The sequence below is a fragment of the Choloepus didactylus genome, chromosome 26, assembly GCF_015220235.1.
Source record: "Choloepus didactylus isolate mChoDid1 chromosome 26, mChoDid1.pri, whole genome shotgun sequence".
Classification (NCBI taxonomy): Eukaryota; Metazoa; Chordata; class Mammalia; order Pilosa; family Megalonychidae; genus Choloepus; species Choloepus didactylus.
The window spans coordinates 13,327,927-13,347,274 of NC_051332.1; positions in this window are offsets into that span (position 1 = coordinate 13,327,927).

The window sequence follows — 19,348 nt, forward strand, 5'->3', positions numbered from 1 at the left end:
AGCTAATTGTTCCCTCACTACTAAGGCAAGAACATTTTGATTACTCTACCCAAAGCCTATGAATCATGAGTTACTTTTTTACTTTGATAGGTGATTATTGGACTCTATTACCTTTAATCTTTTCAGATGCTTCTTCCCTGATTTCAGGCAGTTTCCTAACATTTTTTCATCAGTAATCTCCTGAATGCTCAAGGGAAGACCCTCCAAAAGTCTCCTGCTTTCTTTCTGTGCATCTGTCTCCTCTTTGATAGTTTGCCTTTGAACTCAGGCTGCCTTGGTCTCCCAGGACTCTCAGTTGCATCTCCTCAATTTAAGGAGTCCACTAGGCTCATCCTTGGTTCCCCCTCTCTATTCCACAGCCAGGAAACTCAAGGCAGTAAGCAGGAGCATGCACAGGCTTAATGCAGTGGTTTGAAGCTGTGTGTATCAAAGAAAAACATGTTCTTAATTCTAACCCCTTCCTGTTGTTATGAAACCATTGTAAGTAGAATGTTCTGATGAGGTTACTTTAGTTGTGTCCTACCTCAACCAGGATGGGTCTTAATCCTATTATAGGAGTCCTTTATAAATGGAATGAACACAGGAAAAGAGGTCACAGAAGCAAGTGGAAAACAATGATACCAGGAGAAGGGAGAGACCAGCCAACAACAACATGTGCCTTGCCATGTGGCAGAGTAGCCAAGGGTCACTGGCAGCCAGTCTTTGGGAAGAAAGCTTTGCCATGATGATGCCTTGATTTTATTTTCCTAACCTTAACCATGAGTGAATAAATTCCCATTATTTTACTCAACACATTTCCTGGTATTGGCTTTGAGTAGCCTAGGAAACTATGTAACCAAGAAGTTAGGAATTAACAAATGATTATGATTATTAAATCATTATATCAATATTTCTTTTTACTTTCTGTGTGTATTAGAATAACCAGAAGAAAATACCTGAAATTGTCAAACTGTAATCTATTTGTCTTGATCTCTGATGATTGTAACCTTTATCATGTGATTGACCCTCATTTGTACACATTTTATACAGTCTTGTGGCTTTGGAGTCTTGTCATCATTAAAGACAACCCTAATGTTTATTATTGAAGTAGCTTGGGTCAGCCCTGAACTAATCCACCCCAAGTCCATGGTTATCTGGATAACTGTAGCTGAATCAAGCTAAAATGGGCCTGTCTGATATATACAGTATCTTAACCTTTAATCTATAAGTGCCCTAAACCTCATTATAACACTAAAAATCACACCCATCATGATATTAAGGCTGTCATTTACTTACAAACATTCTGCAACTAATGATGTAATCTATCTTCACATAGTCAATAATTAAATCACCTCTAATTACATCATCTGGAGCCATTGTACTAATTATTCTTAAAATCTGCTTATCTTTTGATACTATAAAACCCCCAGAATTACTAGGGTTTGGGTAGACAATTTTTTAGGCTGAAAGGAAAACTGATCTCATGCTTTTTGCCTACCAATAAACTCATTCTCTCTTTGAAACCCTGGTATCTCAAGAATTGGTCATTTGAATGCAAGAGACAGAGAATCCACAGCCTTTGTCTTGTATTAATACACTTACCTTGTATCCTGTTTCTTAGGGATCATTTTTGTTCATTTCCTGATATCATGTCTTGCAACAATTGTTTCATGTTTTTGTCTAATTTCTTGGTTGTTCCAGGTAAGAGGGTAAATCTAGTCCCTGTTCCCCCACTGTGGTCAGAAATGGAAGTCCCTGGTTTGATATGAATCAGAAAAAAAAAAAAAAAAAGGTGATAAAAGTCTTAATGGAGATAACCAGTAAAATTTGAAGATGGGTTAAAGATCATACAAACATATTTTATTCACATTAAATTTTCTGTTTCTGAAAATTGTGCTGTGGTTTTTTAAGAGATTTATCCTTTCTCATAGGAAATATATAAAGTATTTAGAAGTAAAGGGAATGAGGTCTATGACTTATTCTCAAGTGACTCAGAAATAGAAATATGAAATATACAAATAGAGACTGATGAAATAAATGTGGCAAAATATTAAGATTGATGATTCTGGGTGAAGGATATATGAAAATTCTTTGTCCTATTTTTGAAACTTTAAGTTAAAATATTTCAAAATAAGTGGGATAAGAAATTCATTGATAAATGGCAAAACTAGTATTTTGTGTTAGAAGTCAGGAACAACTAATTTTGAGAGGGAGAGTGGGGCAGCCCAGTGTTTGAAAACCCCCTCCCTTAAGGACAAGGGTGGAGCCTTGAGCACACAGCAACTCCCATGACCAGAGCACAGACATTGAAGGTCATGTAGCCTAGTCACTCTTGGTAATTAATCTTCACAAGGCTCAGCTGAGGTTTCTTGTATCCAAGTCTTATGAGGCTCTGCTGAAATAAACATTCATGAGACTCAGCTGAGGTTTCCAAATCCAACAAGACTCTGCTTAGCTATATAAAGCACTCCTCTTCCTCTTGTTTGTCTGGGTCATTGACTTTCATTTCCTAACCAGGGGTCATTGGGAAAAATCCTCCTGTAAGTCCCTAATGAAACTCATGGATAACTTTGCCTGGTGTGTTCTTTGGTCTTGGGGTTGATTCAGGCTGCAGCAGGGAGTAATAACAGAGAATGGGGGCTTCAGGAGCTGATAGTGTTTGAACTCTTAGTGAGTACATGGTTGTGTTAACTGCTTGTGTAATTCACTTATCTAAAGTCATGACATGCATTTTTCTAATTTCTTTTTATTCTTCAATAAACTTTTGTTTTGTTTTGTTTTTCAAGGAGGTTGGAATAGATTTAGGTATAACAACTCTAGGATCTCTTCCTCTCTGGGACTTCTTTCCTGGATATTTGGTGAGAGGTCTCAGTAAGGTTGATGGTCCCCTAGGAGGTCCTCCTCCTTACTTCAAAATATGAGTTTTATTTCTGTGGTGAGGAGTTGATGCCTAAACCCAAAGTAAAAATTCACTTTACCCTTTAATCTTAACCAATAACTCCAAATTGCCACATCTCTCAGAGGCTGGATCTTCAGTAAACTTGAACCAATTCTGCTGAACAGGCAGAAAGGATAGTGTAGAGGGATCCAGAAGCTGGAGAAATGCATCAGACTCAAATGCCCTGAACAGATCCCAAAAATCGCTGACAATGAAAGGGCCCCATGAATAACATCATTCTGCAAATTTACTTCAACCTCATTTCCTAGGCCAACTTCCTACCCACTTCCTAGGACCACTGTGCTAAATGATTTGAAGTAAATAAAGGTGGGCAAAACTCTATTTGGTGTTTTTAGCTAAGGCAGTATGTTTGAACGGGAATGAAATTTGAAATAGAATAAAATAGCTTAATGTTTCATTCAGCATTTCTTTCTTGGTTTCTAGTAATGGTACATGTTTTTCATGTATTTATTAGCTTAATTGGCTTAAATTCTTTCCTATGACTGCATTTCAAAACTTGTTTCTTTTTTCATATTTAACAGCTCTGAAATTACATCTTATGATGTATCTTATAGTCAGTACCATGTGTTAGCTTAGCCATATATTTTCTTTTGCAGTAGTAAAAAAATAATGATACATCTGACAATCCATGGCTCATAGATTGGATGAGAAGCAGCAAAGGTATATTCTTACTCTCTTTTTATTGAATGTTGGATGTTCATATTTTCCCACTGATTTGTAAGAGCAACTTATTAAGAGTGTGAAATCTGAGCCTCATAATTTTTAAATATATTTTCTCAATTTATTTGTGTTTTAACTTCATGTATATATGTTTTGAAATTGGACTTTTAAAAGTTTCATAGTAAAATTTACTAGTTTATATCCTTTATGGTTTCTGCTTTTTGTTTCCGGCTATCTCAAATTATGTAATATTTAAAATCCTTTATTTACATTTAATTGGTGGCTTACTTTTCAAATACTAAATTCATGTAACATTTATTTATTGTAATGTGCAAAATAAAGATCTAATCTTATTTTTTCAACACCATTTGCTGAATGAAATGAAATATTAACATATGCTCAATTTGTATGTATATTTGGATGTTTCTGTTCTTTTCTGAAGTCAGCACAAAGATTTCCAGGTTTTTATAATAATTTACCTTTCCAAAACAAACAAAAAACCCCTGGCTCTTCTAAGGGCATCTATATTTCCTGAGGAAGTTAGAACTGTTCTGTCAAGTTAAAAGAACAATAACATACCTCCAAACCAAGCTCTTCAACAAAGTATTTTATTAACATTTTCATTGAAATTGTGTTAAGTTTTACAGGGTCCTCTGTAAGGGTAAATACAAATCTGAAACCACATTGAATTTTCTTTGGTGCTAAAAGGCAAAGAGAACTTTTTCCACATCCCTTTTCTTAGAGCATTTCCTTGAGAAAACTTGTAATGGCAAATCCTTTCACTGTTCCCTTGAGAGTTATGTGAAGGTAAAAGAAGCTCTTACTAATTTTACAATCCAGGAAATGTCTTTCTTAATAGCCTCAGCACCATGTCTTTGAAATGCAAACATCAAGGAAGCTAGAGCACCCCCATCTCCTTGTTTGTGTGAGAGTTTAGCATACATGCCTGGCTACAAGTTGTGATTACATGCATGTCTTGAAAGATACACAAAGTTTTATTTTTCATTTGTTTAGAGGCAATTACTAACACATTTGGCTGCTCCAATTAGGTGAATTTGTAGCAAATGTTGCTGTCAAGTCATTTGCTGTCAATATGTGGCATATTGCAATATGTTGCTGTCAATATGTAGCAAATGTTGCTGTCAAATCCTCTTAGTTGAGGAAAAGTTATCTTTCATCTTGTGAATCTGTCTGGCTGTAAGAAAGAAGGATATTTCTCTGTGGAAGCTTATTAGCAGATTGCCTGTGATGCACATGGCAGTCTGGTTTAATCCTTATTTGTTAATAAAACTTCTTCATTCTTTTCTGCATTTGTGGAGAGGATTTTCTAGGTTGGTAAGAGACAAGTTCCCCAACACCTCCCATAATGAAAACTGATGTGTGTGCATGAATGTGTTTACATATAAAATAGGCATATGTATGTATATATATATATATGGATCCTGCACATTTTAAAATTAATTTTATTGTTAAAAAATATTTTTAACAAATTTGTATGAAAACTTGTAAGAAAGGGATAAGTTTAGCTTTCACATAGAGACAGCATGAAATAAGGAAAATGGAGGCAGAATCAGCTTAAACAAGCCCTATGGTAAAGGAAAGAGAGAATCTGTGCCAGCTCCGTATATGGAAAAGTAACCATGATTACTGGAATGTAAAGAGATATGAGGTAAAATCACAGGTGGGAACTCCCAGCAAAAAATTTTAAACTGAATAAACTCTCTCGGATAGTCTGATCAGTTCAAAATCTCAATAATGAGCGAGTTGGCTCTCTTGGATAGGTTGTACAAGTTAAAATCTCAAAGATAAATTAGTTAGTTCTCTTGGATAGGCTGTAACCTCTGTAGTACCCAGTCAGTGGGGAAACAGGGGAGGGACTTGTGCATTAGGAGTAGTAGAGTTAAAGATCGCCATTCTCTTCCTCTGATGCACCAGCCTACCATGTTTTTGGCTGTGTGTCCTTTCTTGCAAGATCATAAATAAATTATTTTCTCCTCCAGAACCAGGTGAGCATTTTTTGTATAATGCTTGTTTCCAACAAACTCATTTCTCTTGCTGGCACAAGATTAAATTTGTATCATAAAGTTACTGACCAGGAAAGAGGATCACTATATATTCCAAGGTGAAATGACAGTTACAAAATGTTATGTCATTAGGATAACAGTCACATAAAATTTTTAGAAGGGTGTGCATCTAACATCAAGATTTTTCCTTTGCTTTGGGAGGTGGTATGTATGGCACCCATCTTTTCACTCTAGTTTATACATATTTTCTATTTTACTGCATGCTTCATGTATCATTTGCACAATTTTGAGAGCTACCGTTCCTAAGATAAAGTCATGTGTTAAAGGATATTATTGAGTGTAACACAAGATTATTACCAGGTTCTTTACTTAAATTTCTCAGCAATATTCATCACAATACTTCACAGATCTCTGTCTTCAAGGCCCCAGGGTGTGGTGGCATGGGTTTGGATCAGCCATCGCTGTGGGTGTGGAAAGGACCAGGCCTCCTGGAGTCCCCAGCAGCCGGACCCCGCCCGGGCATCCATGACCTCCTTAAAATGGCATGCAAACCCCCATAGCCCCACCACCACAGGTGCTCTCTGCACATGTGCCACTGCTAGCACTCCCGCTGTGACCACCTCTGTTTTAGGCAGCAGCACCCTGAGGCCTCCAGAGCCTCCCGGGGTCAGTAGGGGTTCAGAGGGTGGGCCTGGATTGCACGGTTCAGGAGTGGGAGCGGAGGCTGAGCCCCTGCAAGTGTGAGGGGACAGAGAGGTCTCCAAGACTGGGTGGTTTCAGGGACCTTGGGCACCACTGCTGCCTCCAAGAGGCAGAGGAGGAGTAAGCAAAGGGACAGGGCTTGGCCTGGTGCTGTGGAGGTCAGGGGAAGGTCAGGGAAGGGGGACTTGCAGGCATCCAGAGAGAACTGGGGAGGGGTCCAGGGTGGGAAGTGACTGCTTCTCCCTCTGGCAGGACAGCCCTCGAAGGCCTGAGGCAGTGGTGAGCAGAGTGGAATGTCCAAGCCTTGGGCCTGGCTGCGCGTGACCTGGACCCTCCATCCACCCAGTTTAGGCAGTGGGGTCTGTGGTGCTGGCTGCTCAGACTTCCCGTTCTGTACCCAGAGAGACCTGGGCCCAAAAGCCAGTGCCTGACCATAAATGGGCAGCTTATCTCTGCCTGCCTCAGATACTCAGCTCTTAATTGTGGCTATTATTAACCCTTGTATCAACAACACACAACCTTTAGCATCGTTGTGTTCTGTATTAAATAGGATAGTATATAAAGTATGGTAAATTCTCAGAAGTGAGCTGCTTTTAGTTTACAAGGCTTACCATTCTTTTCTTTATTGGCTCATTTAACCAACATAGAGACAAATTCCCCAACACCTCCCATAATGAAAACTGATGTGTGTGTGTATGTGTTTTCATATACAATACATATATGTATGCTTATATATTTACATATATATATATAATAAATATTCAACTAAAAGTTCAGAGAGAGAAACTGATTTGCCCAGTATTGCCACATTAGGAGATAAATGGATAAGGATTTAAATTCTCATTTGTTATATTCCATAGTCCATTCCCTTTCCCACACTAAAATCTACAGTCTTTGTTCCTGAGCACCACCAGGATGGAATTGTGGAGTTTAGTGAACCTAATCTTACCTCATCAGAACCCTGGTATCAAAAGGTTAAGTAGCCTCCTTCCTCCATCCTCCAACTTGGCTTTCAGATGACTGTTAAAGAGAACAATGTAAATTGAAACCTCAAATTGAGATTTCAGTCTTAAGTTTCACTTAAGGGAAAATAAGATGGAGTTTTTTCAAAAGAAGAAAACTGAGATTCATCCATGCTCCTTATTATGGAAGTGATTTAATGCCTCTGATGGATTGCTGGTATCTGGATTTCCCATTCAGTAATTGTGTAAAAGCACCAGGCTGGCTGGAACTCATTTCTGCTCATATGAGGATTTCAGGTTTATGGCATCTTGTTATTTTTGCTACAGACAAAAAGTAGCTGATTTGGGATTATCATGCCCAATTGTTATTTTATTTTGTGCCACCATCAGCAGACTAGACAGTCATGTCAGAGTTCATTAAGACCTAATTAAACTTTACACTAGGCCCAGCCCAAAGTTTGAGGGGACAGTGAATTCCAGGACACTGTTGGATTTGTGGCCCTGGGGGAAGGTATAAATGAGAATGGAACATGAAAGTTTATTCACAGTTATCTATTTCCTCCTTATTTTAAAGATAATAAAATTGAAACTAAGATAGTCACTAGTTTCCTGAGGAGTAAAGCCTGGGGTAGAATTGAAGTCTCCAGGTCTGAGGCAGGCTAGAATAGGGCACTCTGGGCAGGCCAGGGGCATTGGTAAGTTCAGATTGAGAGTCCACATCAAGCCATAGATGGCCAGATGGAGTGCCAGCTGAGATAGGCAGGTGGAGAAAGAGAGGGGAGGACAAGCCAAAGGGGGACCCAACCCTCCCTTCCAACTGAGATAGACAGGTGGAGGGAGAAAGGAGGGGCTCGGTGAAAGGAGAACCCCTAATTCCTAGAATCAGCTGAGATAGCATGATGGAGGAAAGGGAGGGGTTAATCCAGGGTGGGGGAGAATGGGAATTTCTACCCCCAACCCTAGCCTGAAGCCTAGCAAAAGGTTAATATACAAAACCTGGACAGAGCTCAATCTGGTGTGCCCCCCTCTTGGGGCCTGCCCACGCTGACCTCTCTAGCATGTATTCCTTCTTACCAACTATGTCATTTCCCCATGTGTGCTGGCCTTTTCAAATAAACTTTGCTGCTTGCTACTATTCCTCTTGTGTCAGAATTCTTTCTTGAGACAAGAAAATGAGCCTGCACTGGAGCTCACTAGGTTCCCAACTAGGCTCCAGTAACAGGTCCACTCTATGTAGCATACTGAAGTTAAAAGAAGCTTCTAGGAAAAATGATATTGAGAAACTGCAATTTACAGGGAAGAAACAGCTCATTGTTGAGATCTTTCAAAAGAATTTCCAGCCTTGTGAAATTTATTATATTAATAGGAAAAATTGTTATGACTTGTAGCTTCAAAATCATTCCATAGCAATAAATACTTCTCCTCAATATCATTTTTAATACAAGCATAGGATTCCATTATAGATATATTATTCAACTTAACAAATCTGCTATTATTGGATGTTTAAGTTTTGGGTTCTTCTGTGTGAAACACTATAAACAGACACATAATTTTCAAAGTGACCAATGGGAAGGAAATGTTTAGATTTACTTTAAAATATCCCAGGGTCATCAAGATTTCTTAGAGTCACTTGTGGACAGGTGGACAACCATCATGGCCCTTCTTATTGCTTTGGACATGTCAAAGAGATATTTTCCCAGAGGTTTATTGTTCACTAAAAAGTTGTATGGAAATTTCTCACAGATGATTCCTGGAGCTGCAGGATAAGGTTTCCTATGACTTCTGCCTTTCAACTTCCCCTGTTGAAAAGGTTTCTACCTTTTCCCAAAAGCAGCAGAAAATGAAAGTATTCCAGGTGATTTGTTTAGCCCTCACTTTGTATCACATTGTGTATGCATGTGTGTTTTAATAAGTTTTATGAAAGAGAGCCCATTAAAGTGAAAATAGTTAAAAATCACCTTCAGGGAAAATATGCTTAGAACAAGCAATAAATATCAAAGTGTAGTCTTTAGTCACCAGGATCCTTTCCAGAATGCTGTGAGGTCAAAATCATTTTTGTAACACTAAGATGCTAATGTTTATGATTAGAAAACAGGGTCCTATGTAGTCAGGCCCACCTGATCCTGCATCAAAAAGAAACAAGTCTCTTGGCTTTGGTGAGAAGGTGAGTTTAAGATGCATCAACAAGGAACTGGAGAAAATAAAAACCTTTGAAGCCCACTTCAGAGTGAGAAGAATTGTTTGGGCTTTTATAACCCCAAACAGACAAAGAAATGGCCAGAATCCAGAAGAAAGCAGAAAGGAAAAAGAAGTAGAAGAGGGAAAACTGGTTTGTCAGCATCTCCTTGTAATCTTGAAGCCCTCCCCTCATTCAAGTTTGTTTTTCAAAAAGCCAGTTCTTTATCAAACCACATGGGGGTTTCCTCCTGTGGGCAATGCTAGAAAAGTCCCTGGAAGCAGAGAGCAAGTTTTTATTGTTGTTGAGATTAGAGTAACAGCAAGTTATTTTAACAAGGGATTTCATGGTCAGAACAACTCAAGGCTGCTTGAATGAAATGATCTTCATAAACATTTTAACTTTTCCTATTGGCTATTGAACACCATACTAAGCATTTTCCACCTAAAGAATTATATTGAGAATTTTCTACTTTTCCAGCTATCAAATCCCCCCTTTTATGAGATATTTTCTTCTTCTTAAGAAGCAGTATCTTATGAACATCTCTTATAAAAGGGAAAGTGGGCAAAGGTCTAGCTTGTGTAACTGCTTCCTGCTGAGCATGGGCAAAGAGGTTTTTATATTAATCTGGAAGATGCTTTGGATATAAACCACAGATACCATACAGGCAACAAGACAAGCATAAGGCAAGCAGAATGAAAGTCATGCTAATAAGGGCTACTCTCCATTTCGTAGGTAAGTTCATTAACCACTCAGAAAATGAGTCCAGTTTACTATAATCTTTAACATTATCAATATCATCCTGCATATGATGTAATATTGAGGAGATATTATCATATTCATCTGGTATATAGGGTACAACACTTAATGCCAATGAGAGCACAGATTCCTCCTTGAGCTGCTGTCAGATTTAAAACCATTTTATTTGGAAGAACAACTTTTCTCATTTGGCCAACTTCTTTATTTAAGAGACAGAGCCCTTACTTGGTGTTTTGCATAAACTGAGCTGTGACCTTAGCCAGAGCAGTAAGTTGTGACAGGGCATCCAATGCACCTCCTCCTGGGAGGAAGACAGCTAAAGGCCATTCCCCCCACCACAAGGCTCTCTTGGTCCTGCCAGAGTATAAGCCTTTCTTATTCAAACTTAAACACGCTCCTAAGGACTTTACATTACTTGGTGTTTCAGGTAGACTTTTATTTGCCCAGGCAGAAAGGGGTATCCACTAGTGCATCTCCCTATCCAATTATATGGCAAATATGGCCAGGAGTTAGACCTTCAGAGCCACTCAGCTCCAGCTGGGGGGCAAACAGTTGGGTAATTCTTTTCCTACAGAGGCTGTGGGATTCGTTTCCATGGCTTTAATGGCTTCACATCAAGCCATTCATCTTTCCAAGGAGAGATGATTTTATCACACTTAGAATGTGTTATATCTCCTACAAAGCTAGGTTGGGCAGAAGTGATTCATTGTTCTACACAAAGCAGGGCATTACCATGTAGCACCCCATTTTCTGCTATTAGCCACCCCTTCCCATCCCAAGCTGAGATACACAAGGAGGCTGATGAGAAATAGTTTTTAAACTTAGACTGGTTGTACTTTTCCTGGGCTGCCATGAAATTAAACTGAGGATTTTTCCAAGTGCTTATTTGAGGACACAGGCTGGGTGTTGGAAGGTCCCACCATTTATGGGAAATTGGGATAGTAAGATAAATTAGGATTAAACAATAAGACCAATTTTGTGTTGAGAAAGGTAAGATGGCCCAGGGCAAACTTGAACTTTCAGCAGTAGGCAAATAAGTACAAAACCAGCAATCATTCATCTGGTGGATATCTGCTACTGTTGCAGTCTATTTTAGGAAAATATTACCTTGCACAAAATAGAATAGGAGAAAGAGGTAAAGGGTGTACAACTTAACTCTAATCACTATACTGTTTTAGGCAATTTACAGAAGAGTAATTTTAAATCAGCAGTGGGAGTACATGAGTAGGTGGTGTCTTCTACTTCTTTCTCCTCTGGGGCTGGCTTAACTCATGAATGGTGAATCCAAGGCTTAATACTCTGCAGTTTGAGAGAAGAGTGAGTGATTTGCAGCACTGTGCAAGGTCCCTCCCACTTGGGGATAAGTTGATCTTCAGGGTGTTTATTCTTCCATGTTTTCAATGCTTGGTCTTCTGGCTTATATGGGTGTAAGGCTATATCTGTAGGGAATTTTCTGATTATCAACAAACTCAGAAATCATCTTTATAGTACTCCCCAGGGAGGTGACTGCTTCCCTTTGAAATTTATCATACAGGGTTTCCATAGACATATTCTCAACAGTATTTTAGATCATTTCAAGAGGACTCAAATCTAGTCCACTTCTAGGGGTAGCCTGGAATCTGAAGAAGGCAATAGGCAATACCTTGTCCCAGGTGACATATCTTAGCAATAGTCTTTCTCAGATTATGATTCATTTTTCCAGTTTTTCCAGTTGATTGAGGTCTCCAAGATGCATGTAATTTCCACTTTTTCCCAAGTTCCTGTGAAACGTCTTGAGTTATTTTTGAAACAACGGCACTACCATTATCATTCTAAACAGTGAATGATATCCCAAATCTAGGTATAATTTCTTTAAACAATACTTTTGTGACTTCAGTTGCTCTTTCAATGTGGGTGGGGAAGGCTTCTACCCAGTCTGAAAATGTGTTAACTAACACTAGGAGATAGAAATTTCTAGCTGCTTGGGGCATCTCTATAAACTCTATTTTCCAATCTTCTCCAGATGAGAACCCATGAGCCTTCACCCCTACTAGCAAATGGGGACTGCTAGTTTGTGGGTTATTTTTGTGACAGAGGACACATTTGCTCATCACTTTATTGATTGCTGCTTTGATTTTTGGTTCTGCAATGTGCCCTCTGGCCCAGGTTGCAAAAGCCTCTTTTCTACAGCGAGTCCCCTGCTGCAAATATATCAGCACAGGTTCTACTAGTTTTTCTTGTAGCAAATCTTGGCCTAACTTCACTTGCAACCATCCTTTTTCTGTTTTTAGCTCTAAGTCTTTTGTTTCATAAAGTGGGGTGAATGATGAGAAGTCTGCAGTCAGGATAAGAGCTAATCCTTGGTGCTTTTGGGTTCCAAAAGTATCCTAGCAGCTGCCTTTGTTGCCAAATTTGCTTTATGACTCTTTTGCTAAATAGCTGTTTGATTTCTGATGTCCCAAACTGTGCATAATGACAACTTATGATAGAACAATTACAGCTTCTAAGAAAGCAAATATGGTCTCCAGATGCTTAATTTCTTTATTATTTGTGGATAAAAGTCCTCTTTCCTTCCAAATTGCACCATAAGCATTCACTACAGAAAAGGCATAGTGAGAGTCTGTATAAATATTTATTTTCTTACCTTGTCTGATGATTGAGGCTTGGGTCTGGGCAATGAGTTCAACTTTCTAGACTGATGTGTCTGATAGCAGGGTTTTGGCTTCTAGTACCTCTGTCAGTGTTACTATGGCATATCCTGAATGTCAATGTCCATGGTGCATAAAACTGCTCCCATCTAAGACAGACCACAAGAGTCTAGAAGGCAGAGACCAGCCCATGGCTCTCCATTGCCCCAATGGGGTCTTGCAAGCCCAGCCCACTCTGTTTTACATAATCTCTTCTCATGGGCCCCACCCCATGCCCCATTGCAGCCCTCACCTTGCAGAGAAAGTTGGGAGGTATCTGATGGCCCAGGCACCTTTGGGACAGGGGACAAACTGTCACTCATACAGGGAAGCCCAGATCAGAGCTTGCAGGGGAGGGTATGAAAGAGGAGATTAAGGTGGAAAAAAAACTGCTCCCATCCAAGAACATTTCCAGATCAGATTCCTTTTGAGGGGTGTCCCCCAACTCTGGTTGACTAGAGAACACATTATCAGTCACCTGAATGCAGTCATGCAAAGCAGTTTCCTCAGATTCAGGTAATAATGTAGCCAGATTTAAACTGTGGAACTCAAGACTTATCTAATAATATAACTTGATATTTTCCCAAACTGCCAGCAATTAGCCAGTAACTTCCTTTCTGCTCAAGCAGAGACAGCAAACTGTGTGGAGTGTGTACAATAACCTCCTGGCTGAAGGTAAATTTTGTAGCTTCTTGTAAAATATCACAAGTGGCAGCCACAGCCAGAAGGCAAGGTCACCATCCCTGTGAAATTAAGTCCAGTTTCTTTGAAAAAATATGCTAAAGTTTTGTGTGAGAACACCAAGCCCTATTCCCTGTCTTTCATGTTAAACAGATCAAAAAGTTTGCACAAATCAGGAAGTCCCAGGGCTGGACTAGTGTTCAGCTTTTCTTTAATTTGATGAAAGGCCTGGTATCATCCTGCAGTCTATTCCAGGGCTTGTCTGTCTTAGCCCTGCACAGTGATGTCCAAAGATTTGACAATAAGCCCAAAGTTAGGGATTCAGATTTTTTAGGTCCAGAGCCATTCAGGAATCCACACAACACAGTGAGTCATGGTTTAAGTAGAGAGTTTAAGGTTTCTTAGAGGAAGAAAGCAGGTGGGAGCCATCAGAAAAGAAAAAGGAAGAAAATGGCTCCAGCCTTCATTCTGAGAGTAGCATTTTTTTAAAGGAAAAACCCACATTGGGTGTTACGGGGAAGGTCCTGCTGAGTGTGTTCTGTGCCTCAATTGGGTGAGTGCTTATCAATTTCTAAGCTGACTGGTTACTAAGGTTCTAATACACTACTCTTCTTTGATGTGCACTGTATTATGTATGTGGAGGAAGTAGGCCTCATGGATTGTTTGTGGTCATTCATCTTATGGGCATATCTGATTTTGCCTTGTCTGTCCTCTGGGGTCTAGGCACCACTGTGACTGGAATTTCTAAAACAGCCTTCAACACTTAGTTTATGGCACACCTGGTATCTATGAGATAAGTAGCAGGGATCCTGGATCAGACATTCCTTCTATATGTTAGACTCTTTTTCTGGGGTCTGACATTCCTGCCTTTTATTTTTAATAAAAAATTGGTTTGGGTTTTGGTAGAATTTTGGGTTAATGCTTTAACTTAGCTCAAAGCAACCTTTATAGGGAAAAGGGATGTTGCATTCATCTCTTAGCTACTTCTGGCTGGGTTTGGATGGAGTAGGGGAAGAGTTGCTTTGAACTAAGTTTTAGCATTATTAGATTGATGTTTGGATATTTTCTGCTGGAACCAGCTGGTAGTGGGGCTTTTGCTGTGGCAGGAGCAGATTCTCAATTTTTCATTGTAGCAGTAGTACGTTTTCAGAGTTTTGCTGGTTAGTCATGGCTGCTATTGACCTATTGATAAATTTAGTTAGACATTGTAAGAGGTAAGGAGCAGAAAGGAAAATTAATATAAGAATAATTTCTGGCCCCATAAGGGAGAGTAGAATTGCTTATAGAGGTATGGAAAAGAATGAAAGAAAAATTTGGAGAAAGTTTTATTGAATATTGCATAGAAAAGAATGAAATTTTGAGAGAAAGTTTTGTTGAATATTTCTTCTTACTTAAACTTACTTAGCAATTAGGTCCCTCCTTTTTATGAGACATTTTCTTATTTTTAAGAAATGGTATCTTGTGAGCATCTTGTTTAAAGGAGAAAGTGGGTGGAGGTTATTTTTGTAACATTTTTTCTGAGCAAGGGTGAATATGTTCTTATATTAATCTGTAAGATGCTCTGGACATAAACTTACAGATACAATACAGGCAACAACAAGACAAACAAGTGACAAACAGAATAAAAACTATGGTTATAAGGGTGATTTTCTATTTTATGGTAAATTTATTAATCACTTAGAAATGCATTTAGTTTACTATAATTTTAACATTATTATTATTTTGCATATGATTTAATATCAAAGAGACATTGTTATATTTATTTGGTATTTATGTGTAGCACTAAATGCTAATGAATGCTCAAGTTTTTCTTGAGCTGCATTGGGTGTTAAGTTTACAATACCATACATGCTGTCCCCTCATAAGAGCAGGCCTTAGAGCTTATTATGTTTTTAGGTTTCAACCACATCACACCAGCAATTACAGCTCTGGGAGTTATCTTCTTTGTACAGTTGTAGTGCAGCATCATTGGTTCTCTGGGAAACAGGATGGTGGGCTCCAGGGTTCCATTGGGCTGTTCTACAGCATCCTCTTGTACGATGCAGAAGAGCTAGTCTGGATGCAATGCTCACCAAAAAGCTTAAGTGATTGAGTCTTTTCTGGAAGGCAGAGGCAAAGGTGTCTGTAGTAAAATGTGTCTTAAGTAACAGCATGTGTCCATTTACTTCTGGAGCACATCCATGTGATGTGGTTGACACTTTTATAGTTTTAGTGACTACAGAAATGAGTTTTACCAATAACTCCAATAGGGACAGAGCATGCAGGCCCAGTACTAGGAGCTTGGTTTAAACATGCAAGCACTTCAATTAAAATAGAGGTCTAATTTTTCTTTACATTTATAGTAGGGTTATGTTAGATAATGGGTATAACAATTTATATACATGACTTTCTTCTTTTTAAAAGTGTTTCTTTGTTGTTGAACATGATGCTTTGAATTGTATCTAACTGCAAACATTTTCCAAGAAGCATCAGAGTAAAACAATGTAACTTACAAGGAAATTTGGCTGTTTTTGTGGCAGATAGCACTTTAAAAATAACAAATTATAACCAGCAGTACTACGTTGTTGTTTGATGTTATGCACATCAGTAACAAAAGAAGGTTAGAAGTTTTAAATTTTTATAACATTGTCTAAACATTTTTTCTGCAACTCATAACATATTACATGAATTTAATCATTTTTTGGTAGTTTATTTTTTTTTCAAGGTGAAAGAACAAATTCTTTGTAACTGTTGGGAATAAAAACATACTTTTTAGGGTTTGACCTTGAGAAAGTAAAATGTTAAAAAATACTAGGTTTGAAGCAGTATTTATATATTTATTATTTTTTTTAAATTAAAGTTAAGGAAAAGACAGCTTTTTTAAAAGTGAGAAGACTATTTTTAAACATCCAAGGACATGATAAAGTTAACATAGGGTGCAATAAGTTATTTTGATAGAACAGACTTTTTGCCTTTTACATTGATTATTCAGGAAGACATTTTATAATATTTTACTAAAAAATAATATAGGTTTTTGAGGCATGGATAGCTTAGAAAACAAATAATATTTTTTCACATATACAAAGTTTTATTTAATATAAAATGAGTAAACATAGTTTTATTTATTAGCTGAACAAGGCTGTTAAAGGGACTTTGTGCTAGTGTTATGGGTTTGTTTGTTACAATTTAAACCTATGGTTTCTATTAGAAAAAGCCTGAGCTTTATCAGGTTGTCATTTAGCCAGTTTGGGTTTCATTAATTCACCTCTCATTCAAATAAGAGTATAGGGACAGGCAATGATTTAAAAGTAAAGAGTGCTTAGTACAAATTTTAAGTAAACAATCAAGGACATAATAATGTTAACATAAAGTGCAAGAAGTTATTTTGATAAAAGAGACTTTTTGTGACCTACACTGATTATTCAGAAAATCACTTTACAACCTTTTATTAAGAAATAACACCTCAATAATTTAAGGACATTTTTTCTTAATAAAAACAGCAAGAGACCTTAATGTGAGAAGCTTGCAGTACAGTGAGGAATGTTTTATATTTTATGAATTATTAGACACATACCCACAACATTAAATATTAATTACTGCTTTGGGTGCTGGATAAAATATTGGATGCTATTTTGTTTTATAAAACCACTTTTTTGTTTAAATTTTGAGGTTCTATTGTTAAGCAGTGTTATTACTAGTTTTTACTATTTTTTCACATGACTACAGAAATAATTGTTTTCACAAACTTTTTACAGCTTTCTGTATCTATCTTTCAACCTTGAATACAGAAAAAAATTTTCCACTCTACAAACCTATAACTTTTTGTATCCATTTAGGCTTCATCCTACATTCTTATCCATCCAGGCTTTATCTTACATTCCTAAACAATCAGTTATTTGGGACAAAGCTACTTTCCTTTTTCCCTTAATTAGAAAAAAACCTCCTTTATACCTTCTATATAACATGCTATTACCACCAAAATCAAACTTGCTAGAATGATGCTAAATATTTAAAACAAAACATTCTTTATAAAGAGAGGGAGTCAAAGTTCTCATTATCAGATTCCTTAGTAGATATATTATTCTATCACATTGGCTTGACAATTTGGAATTTTGCTGATTTTTAAATTGTATTAATCACTTTTGATGTCCTTCCAGCAATTTCAGGTTTTTGCAAGGACCCTTTTGACTAGGTCTTTTTGACTTCTTAATTTTAAAAACTGATTGGCTAGCACATTTATATTATTATTTCTTTTATTTAACTGTTTTGGAAGGATTCATATTAAAGCAGAGGTGGAAGTCTGCATTTTTTTAAACTGTAACTTTTCTTTTAACTTACAGATTTCTTTGTCTTTTTTTTGAGACAGTTTGCTATAGCTAGCCATACCACATGTAAAGGCCAGATGGCTGCAGCTATAGCTCATTAAAAATTTTAATGACACTTTTTAAATTTAGGCCAATTATTAAGAATAGTTTTTAAGGAAGATGTAACAGGCATGTTTTGAGTTTCCCATGGCTGAACAACAGCAAAATAAATTATAAAGACAGAACGTGAAGATGGCAGACTGGTGAGCTGTATGTTTTAGTTACTACTCCAGGAAAGTAGGTAGAAAGCCAGAAACCGCGTGGACTGGACACCACAGAGCAATCTGACGTTGGGCATGCTTCATACAACACTCATGAGAACGTGGAACTGCTGAGATCAGTGAAATCTGTAAGTTTTTGCAGCCAGGGGACCCACACCCCTCCCTGCCAGGCTCAGTCCCATGGGAGGAGGGGCTGTCAGCTCCGGGAAGGAGAAGGGAGAACTGCAGTGGCAGCCCTTATTGGAAACTCATTCTGCTGATCCAAACTCCAACCATAGATAGACGGAGAAAAGACACCAGAGAATCTGAGAGCAGCCAGCCCAGCAGAGAGGAGACAGGCATAGAAAAAAAACAACACAAAAAACTCCAAAATAAAAGCAGAGGATTTTTGGAGTTCTGGTGAACATAGAAAGGGGAAGGGCAGAGCTCAGGCCCGAGCTCAGGCCCTGAGGCACATATGCAAATCCTGAAGAAAAGCTGATCTCTCTGCCCTGTGGACCTTTCCTTAATGGCCCTGGTTGCTTTGTCTCTTAGCATTTCAATGACCCATTAGATCTCTGAGGAGGGCCCTTTTTTTTTTTTTTAATCCTTTTTTCTTTTTCTAAAACAATTACTCTAAGAAGCCCAATACAGAAAGCTTCAAGGACTTGCGGTTTGGGTGGGTCGGGTCAGGAGCAGAACTGGGAGAGCTCTGAGACAAAACGCAATAGTCCAGTCGCTGAGAAAATTCACTAAACACCACAACTTCCCAAGAAAAGTGGGGTGTCAGCTCACAGCCATCATCCTGGTGGACAGGAAACACTCCTGCCCATCGCCAGCCCCATAGCCCAGAACTGCCCCAGACAACCCAGTGTGACGGAAGTGCCTCAAATAACAGGCACACACCACAAAACTGGGCGTGGACATTAGCCTTCCCTGCAACCTCAGCTGATTGTCCCAGAGTTGGGAAGGTAGAGCAGTGTGAATTAACAAAGCCACATTCAGCCATCATTTCAGCAGACTGGGAGCCTCCCTACACAGCCCAGCAGCCCAGAACTGCCCTGGGGGGATGGCACTCACCTGTGACATAGCACAGTCATCCCTCAACAGAGGACCCGGGATGCACGGCCTGGAAGATGGGCCCACTTGCAAGTCTCAGGAGCCATACGCCAATACCAAGGACTTGTGGGTCAGAGGCAGAGACAAACTGTGGCGGGACTGAACTGAAGGATTAGAC